Below are 9,091 nucleotides of genomic sequence, written 5' to 3'. Positions count from 1 at the left end.
ACTAGGGTCCAGACAAAATGACCTATAATCTTTCACCATAAAAAATGACTTTCCAAAAAAAAATGAGATCTTGACTTAAAAATGAAATTTGTTTGTAATTTCATGAGTAAAATTTGTCTTGGAATCATTTTTATATGACAAATATTGTAGGAGACAGGGTCTAGGGAAACCCAGTTTTGACCAGTTGCCTTTCTATGGTCAACCACCATGAACCATCTTGCAAACTTGAAATTATCTTGATCTCATGGACTCATGGAGGATCATATATGTATAAGATGATGTAATATGAAGTATCCCTTGAAATATTTGATTAAATGTTGAAGAAACTTGCTGAGGAAGTCACACAAGATACTTAGATGAATCAGGGCTTCCAAGGCAAACAAGCTTCAAACTCTTGATGAATTCTTGATCAAAATGATAAATGAATATCATGGGGATCCATATATGATGTATAAAGTCAATTTAAACCATCTCTTAATTGATTTCCCTGCATTGAGGGTCTCAAACCCTAGATATGAGCTTGATGGAGCATGGGTGAATGCATACACTACCTACAAAAGAAGTAAAACTATACATAGACATATTTTTGGCATTTTGGTTAGTAAGCAAAGGAAAATAAAGTATGATATAACCAAATGTGCTTGGTGACCTCTCCCAGTGCAAACCCAATGAATAAGGGGTAAGGAGGATGCCAAGGCGTGATCCCAAAGCCAATGCATATGGTGAATAACATGAGGGATATTAGGGTCAAAATTGGGGTCTTAAAGCTGCCCCTATTTAAGGACATCCTTGCTGAGGATATGAAGGTTAAAATCTTCGTATAAACTCAGTATAATGGAATTAAATAACAACATATATAAACAAATTTTGGTCCCTAAGAGACCTCAGGATGCATATGATATAAATGTTAAAATAATCTTCATGGGGAATATATTGCCACAAAGGAAAAGAATCCAGAGAGACTGAAAGTCCACAGGAGCATAATGCATTCCATAAGGAAAACTCACTGGGGCGACAGAGACTCTGGGGGTAAAAACTATGCATAGGTCAGACTACGACTTGAAAACTATTGGGGGTACGAGGGGTTTTTCCATGAAAATAAATCAATGGAAGGATTCGGTCGGGGGTAAGGGAAAATCTGCATGGGAAATGGGTAAATCAGAACAAGGCTGAAATACCTGAATCAAACTCAACTAGGGAGAAATAATATTCAACACAGGAGTACCAGAAATATATTATCTATTACCGTTTACTGGGTAGGAAGATGATATACTCTAACAGAGGGACATCTGTTACCGGTTAGTGTAAACATATCAAGGATAACTCGCTGAGGAAAAAGAGGTGCATTCGTTACCGGTTACTGGGTAAGAATAGCCTGTTGAGGGAAAATGATCAAATAGGATTTACAACTACGGTTACTGGGTAGAAGACCAAAGAGAGAATATCCGTCACCAGTTAGGATGAACATATCAAGGATAGACTCAGAGGAAGAATATTTGTCATCGGTTAGGATGAAAATATCAAGGATAGACTGCCAGGAAAAAAATAAGAATTATATCTAACAATTACTGGATAGAATACTAAAGAGAGAATATCCGTCATCGGTTAGGATGGACATATCAAGGATAGACTCAGAGAAAGAATATCCATCATCGGTTAGGATGAACATATCAAGGATTAACTCTCTGAGGAATAAAAGTAGGAATTACAACTACCTTTTTACTAGGTAGAAAACCAAAAAGGAATAATATTTGTCACCGGTTAGGATGAACATATCAAGGATATATTGCCTGGGGAAAATAAAGGAAGTAGATTACTTTTACCGGGTATTGGGCAAAAGTACAGTACTCACAAATCGAGAATAATATTACCAGTTACTGGGTAATAGACTCTCAGGGGACCAAAATATCCATCTAGATAGTAACTAGAAAGAAACAGTCAAACAAAGACTCAACCCAATGAGGATATAACTCAAGGGGAGTGGTTCCATCCAGATAATTAACTGGGGAGGAAACTGAAATAATGATCACCCACGAGGAAATAACTCAGTGGGGAATGAGAAAGGTTAAACTCTTTCTGTTTAAAGGGGTTGACCCTCTACAATTGAAGGAGGACAAACACATCAAATTTGTATAGGTAATAATATCACCAAAACAGGGGATTAGAATGATGAAATCAAATGCAAAATGAATAATGAAATATTTGATGAATGTGCATGTATGTGTTTGATGATTATGCTGACAAAACAACACAAAGGATATAAATATCACAGATTTGAATCATTGTTGCAACACTCGGTTAATTTCAACAAGATGGAAACACCAATTAGAGAAAATGTTGGGGGTGAACATAAGTCATCTAGCTCTGAATAACTCAACCCCGACTGGGGAAAGAGAAAAGATCTCCTGAGGATCCAAATTATTAACTCTGCAGGGAATTTTAGGTCAACACCATATCAAATGGGAGACAACCCTACAGGGGACCAAACCAAAATACTACCCAGAATCCAAAACTGCCGAGAACGAGGGATCTTCATTATCTGAAGATAAACTTTTCTGGGGAATACAAGAGGTAAAACTTTGCACGGGGGATCTAAGCAAAAATGCTGAGGGTGTTGTGACCAAGATCGTTGCGTTTCTCAAAAATCATCAAATTCCCTTAGGAAATTACGAAATAAACCAATTCCAAGGAAAAGATAACCGGTACTGATACACTGGCGAATTTATGTAACAAAAATATGCTAATGGAAACCAAATAATGGTTCCTGATCTCCGAAGTCACAAACTGGAGGATATCAAAAGGAGTACCGCAATTGTGGGATAGGGACTGATCATCAACTCAACTCTACTATGGATGATAAATTACTCGGGGAGAAACTTATCAACCAAATTGGGGATGAATGATGAACTGTTGGGGAAAAGTTACCAAACCAAACTTCTTGGGGAAGACCAACAAGGCTTCGCACTTCAAGACTTACCTGTTCTCAGATTGCTGTTAATATTCCTTGCTAAAATCGATTATTCTTAAAGTGATTTTTGTTAATTTTAAGAAAAATAATTTTTATTCATTAATTTATTTCAAAATTATCATCATAAAAATTCAATTTTATTTAGCAAAAGTAAATAAGAGTAGAAACAATTGAATAAAAAACTCAACTTTGTTAAATAGAATGGTAGTCTGTAAATGACAAGACTCCATAGAGCTTTACAAAGCTGAAAATGGTAATTTACATGGAAAAAGGCTACATTGAATACAATGATCACTACTCTCCCTACCAACTTTAATATCCATTGTGCTCTTGGCTTTGGTTGAGAATAATGAATCAGAACCAAACGACCTACTCAAAACTGCCTCCATGACTAAGACCAACCGAATGCAGTTACTTGTCGTAATCCCTAATTTTTGCCTAGATTGCCCCAAGGCGGGGTATTCAATCTACCGGGATAAATTTTCTATTTTATGTCTCTAATTTTTTCCTGGATCTCTCTTTCGGGTTTTCAATCCACCGAGACGCTCATTTTTGCCTAAGTCGCCCTTTCAGGTTTTCAACTTAGCGAGTTGTTCTTTTCTTTTTTTAGGAGAAGTATTTCTTGACAGCGTCGACATTCACAGGACAAGTGAACTCTTCACCATCCATAGTTGTAAGAATTAAAGCTCCTCCCAAAAAGGATCTCTTAACAACATATGGGCCTTAATAATTAGGAGTCCATTTGCCCCTGGCATCAGGTTTGAAAGATAAAATCTTCTTGAGCATGAGGTCACCTTCTCTAAACACACGAGGTCTGACCTTCCTATCAAAAGCTTTCTTCATTCTCTGTTGATCAACTGACCATAACACATGGTAGTCAATCTTTTCTCTTTAATGAAGTTCAATGATCATATCTGGTCTGACACCATTCGGCTTCTGTCAACTTGGCTTCCATTAGCACACGTAGTGACGGGATCTAAACCTCTATTGGGAGCACATCTTCCATGCCATAAACAAGTGAGAAAGGGGTTGCCCCTGTTGAAGCGCGAACGGATGTACGGTACCCATGCAAAGCAAATGGGAGCATCTCATGCCAATTTTTGCAAAATTATTCTGTTGGGACCCGAAGGAATTACAAGGATGGAGTTCACAGTGATGAGTCGACTCATGGGTCGACCAATTGGGACCCATGTTAATGATTATAAGGCATAAGATTCAAAAATGCTCCTAACGATGAATGCATGTTAAATATGATACCTAAGCAAGTTCAAGCATAATTCAAGCATAGAAATGAATCAAATTTGGATCAGACCAGAAAATGAACATCAAGAATTACGTAGAACACGTATATGCATACATAGTTGATTAAGATGGTTCAAATAGATAGGAACGATATTCCCTCCAATGATGATGACGGCGAGTGCCCTCACATATCCCGCACTTGTAAATCAAGGAATAGACAGGCATGGATATAGAGCAAGCATCATATATAGATTTAAAAGTGATACGAGATATGGAGAACACCAAGTTCCCTACGGATGTGTAAGAAAGGCTCTGTCACAAATGGTTTTGCTATCAACGTGCTCGAAGACAACATCACCTTTCTCAACATGATCCATAAGGAAGTGATGCCGAATTTTAATATGTTTACTGCGAGAATGTAGTATAGTATTTTTGGTTAAATTGATGGCACTTGTGTTTTCAAAAAAATGGGAATACGTTCAAGTTGAACATTGAAGTCGAGTAATTGTTGTTTGAGCCACAAAATTTGAGCACAATAATTACCGTCTGCAACGTATTCCGCCTTGGTCGTTGACAGAGCAACTGAAACTTTCTTTTTCCTGTGCCAGTCACTAAGGAATTTGAATAAAAATGACAAGTGCCACTAGTTCTTTTCCTATCTGATTTGCAGCCGGCAAAGTCGGAATCGGAGTAGCCAACCAAAGAGCAATCACTTTCCTTAGAAAGCCAAAGCCCATACTTTGAAGTACCACAGAGGTATCACAGTATGCGCTTGAAAACCTTTAAATGTGACTCTTTGGGACATGATTGATACCTAGCACACATACATACACTAAACATAATGTCTGCTCGAGATGTGGTAAGATAGAGGAGGGAACCAATCATACCTTTATACCTTTTTATATCCCCGACCTTACCATTTTCATCCTGATCCATATTAACCACAGTTGGCATTGGAGTGTCGATTACTTTGGAGTTTTTCATATCGAAGCGCTTGAGTAACTCATTGCAATACTTCGTTTGGCTCACAAAAGATCCTTCTTCAAGTTGCTTGATTTGAAGTCCAAGGAAGTAATTTATCTCCCCCATCATGCTCATTTCAAATTCTCCCTTCATCAACTTAGAGAATTCCTTGACCAAATTTATGTTAGTAGATTCAAAAATAATTTCATCTTCATAGACTTGAACTAAAATATAGTGTTTTCCTTGACTCTTAATAAAAAGGGTTGTATCAACCTTCCCTCTTGAGAATCCTTGTTCTAGGAGAAATTTGCTAAGACGCTCATACCATGCCCTAGGGGCTTGTTTGAGACCGTACAAAGCACGCTTAAGCTTATAAACGTGGTTAGGATGCTCATGGTTTTCAAAACCGAGAAGTTGAGATACATAGACCTCTTCATTAATGTAACCGTTTAGGAAGGCACTCTTAACATCCATTTGAAATAATTTGAAATTTTGAGAACAAGCATAGGCAAGCAAAAGGCGTATAGCCTCGGGTCAGGAAACTAGAGCATAAGTTTTCTCATAGTCGATGTCGTCCTCTTGGTTATACCCTTGAGCAACAAGGCGAGCCTTGTTGCGAGTTATAACTCTGTTTTCGTCTAACTTGTTCCTAAACACCCATTTAGCACCAATTACTCGATGGTCTCGTGGAGGGGGAACAAGTTCCAACACCTCATTTCTTTTAAACTGATTAAGTTCCTCTTGCATAGCAAAAAACCAATGTTCATCGAGTAATGCGTCTTTGGAGTTTTTAGGTTCAATTTAAGAGGCGAAAGTGAAATGATAACAAAAGTTACTTATCTTTGACCGTGTGGTAACTCCCTTTGAGATATCTGCTAGAATATTATTGATGGGATGATCCTTATAAGATTTCCATTCCAAAGGAAGATCATTGTTATTAATTGAATGATCCTCCTCTTTCTTTTCAGATATGTGATCCGGCTCCTCCTCAGCTTTTTCGGGATGGGGTTCAATGTTATTTTCTTCTTGATCTTTTATTATGTCTTACGAAGGAACACCTATACCATCAACAATAATATCTTCTCCGACAATTTTCGGATAAGATTCATCAAGGAAACATGCACAGATTCTTCAATGATAAGTAACCTTTTGTTGTATACTCTATATGCTTTACTAGATTGAGAGTATCCGAAAAAGATACCTTCATCGGATTTTGAGTCAAATTTACCAAGGTTTTTTTACCATTATTTAATACAAAGCATTTACATCTGAAGACATGAATATGTGAAACATTAGGCTTCCTTCCCTTTAGCAATTCATAGGGAGTTTTGTTTAGAATAGGACGAATGAGTATCCTATTCAATACATAACAAGCCGTATTTATGGCATATTCCTAAAAATATTTAGGAAGACCATTTTCATTGATCATAGTCCTTCCAAGCTCTTCTAACACTCGGTTTTTACGTTGCACTACTCCATTTTATTGTGGAGTTCTAGGAGCATAAAAATTATGATCAATGTTGTTTGTTTCACAAAATTCCTCAAAGAGGTGGTTTTCAAATTCACCTCCGTGATCACTTCGGATAGTAACTATGCTAGTGTTCAATTTGTTTTGAGAAATCTTGGCAAATTTTTCAAAAGCTGAAAAAGTATCACTTTTACTTGCTAAGAAGATGGTCCAACAAAATCTAGAGTAGTCATCTACTATAACAAAACCATAGTAGTTTCCACCTAGACTTTTAATTCTAGATGGCCCAAAAAGGTCGACATGGATAAGTTCAAGGGCTCTCGTTGTGGAAACAATATTTTTATATTTAAAAGAGATCCTTATTTGCTTTCCCATTTGGCACGCATCATATAAGTGATCTTTTGAAATTTTGATTTTGGGAAGACCAACTACTAGATCTTTTGCAATAACTTTATTTAGCAAGTCAAAGTTGACATGCGCTAATCGCTTATGCCAAAGCCAAGAGTATTCACTCATGGAGACGAGACATTTAGTGCTAGTCAAAGATACTTCATTCAGGTCAAGCATGTGTAGCGCGGTATTCGTTACCATTAGAGATATTGACTAAATCCAAGGTAAACCATACAAGTCGAGTCGCCACCGCACTTCTATTTATCCAAAGGAGTGGTTAGAAAGCGAACAAAAACCTAAAAGGTTTATCGAATCAAAAACTAGTAAAAATGTCAGAGATCGGGGTAAGGGGGTTGGTAATGCAATGGGAAGGTGTTAAGCACCCAAAACATCCTAGGTACTCCTAGGGAGCCCTTTTCATACTTGTCGTAAGGTTGGTATTTTGTGAAAAAATTATTTGTGCAAACATGATTGAAGAGATGAGAAGAGAATATACAAGTTAATTACAATTTGAGTTTGGATGGATAAACCCATTGCCTACGTACCATCTTAAAAAAGATTAGGATCAAAACCTCGTAGTTCGGGGTAAAAATCTCAAAACAAGTGGGTGAATTGATTGGTCCAAAAGCCTTAAGGTCTTTTGTTATCCAAGGGAGAAAACTCAACCTAAAACCACAAATCCACCATGTGAGGATAGCTTCAACATGCTAGTGAGGGGTTAACCCTATAATAAGCATGGAAGACTCAATGTCCATCACTAAGGATATAGGTGAGTATTACATCTACCTCAAGGATAACTCAAACCTAATAGCTAAAGGTTATGAAAAGTTTTGACTAGAAAGTGGCCATTAAAACCACAAAAATATTTGAATGGGTTATATTTACCAATGAAAAGTATTTACAAAATATGGTCAAAGTTGACTTAAAGATTCAATTCAAAATAAGTGTTATGAAAAGAAAGTTTGAAAATCAAAAGCATAAGGCTTAGGTTTCTAATGTTTGAAAAAGAAGTGTTAAATGTTTGCACAAAAGTTTTGGCTTGGGTTAGAGTGGAGGGAAGAAGAAGAATCACTAAAGTTCTAATTATACAAGAGATGAAGGATAAGAAACAAGACCACAAATTGAGTTCCTCTCTTGAAATCATATTGATGATCCAAGTAGCTCCCATCCTTTCGAATAAGCAAACAAAATAAGTGTAAGCTCAAGCAATCAACATAATCAAACAAGCTCTTAGAAGATCCCCCAATGGCTCTTATATCTTTCACTTTGGATGAACATGGCAATGGTTCTTCAATTTGGCTCAAATAGGATTCCCTAACACAAACGCACACACATCAAAGAGTTCTATGAAGTAAATCAAGAATGGACAAGAGTGGGTTTAGATATTTGGTCCTTCTAATCCATCTTCAACATTAAGGCATTTTTACTCCAATTTGCATAGGGAATGTCCTAGAAACTAAGTCCATTTGTCCATTTTTTGCATTTTTGGTCCGCAACAATCAAAACAAAACACAAGCACAATAATATATACACAATTATGTGCTCAAGTGAGCAAAAGGCAAATTGCATTAACATAAACATGTGCTCAAATGAGCAAAGGAAAAAGAAAATGAATAATATGTACAAGAATAGTAAATTGCATAAATGTAAAGAGCAAGGATTAAATGTTAATGGTTAATGGTTAGTGTTAGAGTTAGTGTGCCATAAGGCAATTTAGCGCTATGTTAAGCAATCGTAATTGGACTTATATAGAAGTCACAACTATCTGAGGTCGGTCAATAATAATGTAGGCAACAACACAAGTTAGAGATTTTGATTAGTGAATCAAACTCCAACAATTTGCCATGCCAAAAGGAAGATGAGAAATGATCTTGTATTGATTTAGGTTCTTTGATGATTTAGGAAACAACCTATCCTTAATGCAAATCCATTCACTTGATCCATGATCAAGATGAATTAGATTTGAATCAAGGAAGGTTAAACCTCCATGTATCAATACTAACCACCAATCTTTAACTCATTGATCAAAAAATAAAAAGAAGAAGAAGAAGAAGATGAAG

The sequence above is a fragment of the Lathyrus oleraceus genome, chromosome 7 (genome assembly GCF_024323335.1).
Source record: "Lathyrus oleraceus cultivar Zhongwan6 chromosome 7, CAAS_Psat_ZW6_1.0, whole genome shotgun sequence".
Classification (NCBI taxonomy): Eukaryota; Viridiplantae; Streptophyta; class Magnoliopsida; order Fabales; family Fabaceae; genus Lathyrus; species Lathyrus oleraceus.
The sequence above is the reverse complement of the archived record's forward strand: the minus strand, read 5'-3'. Positions refer to the sequence as shown.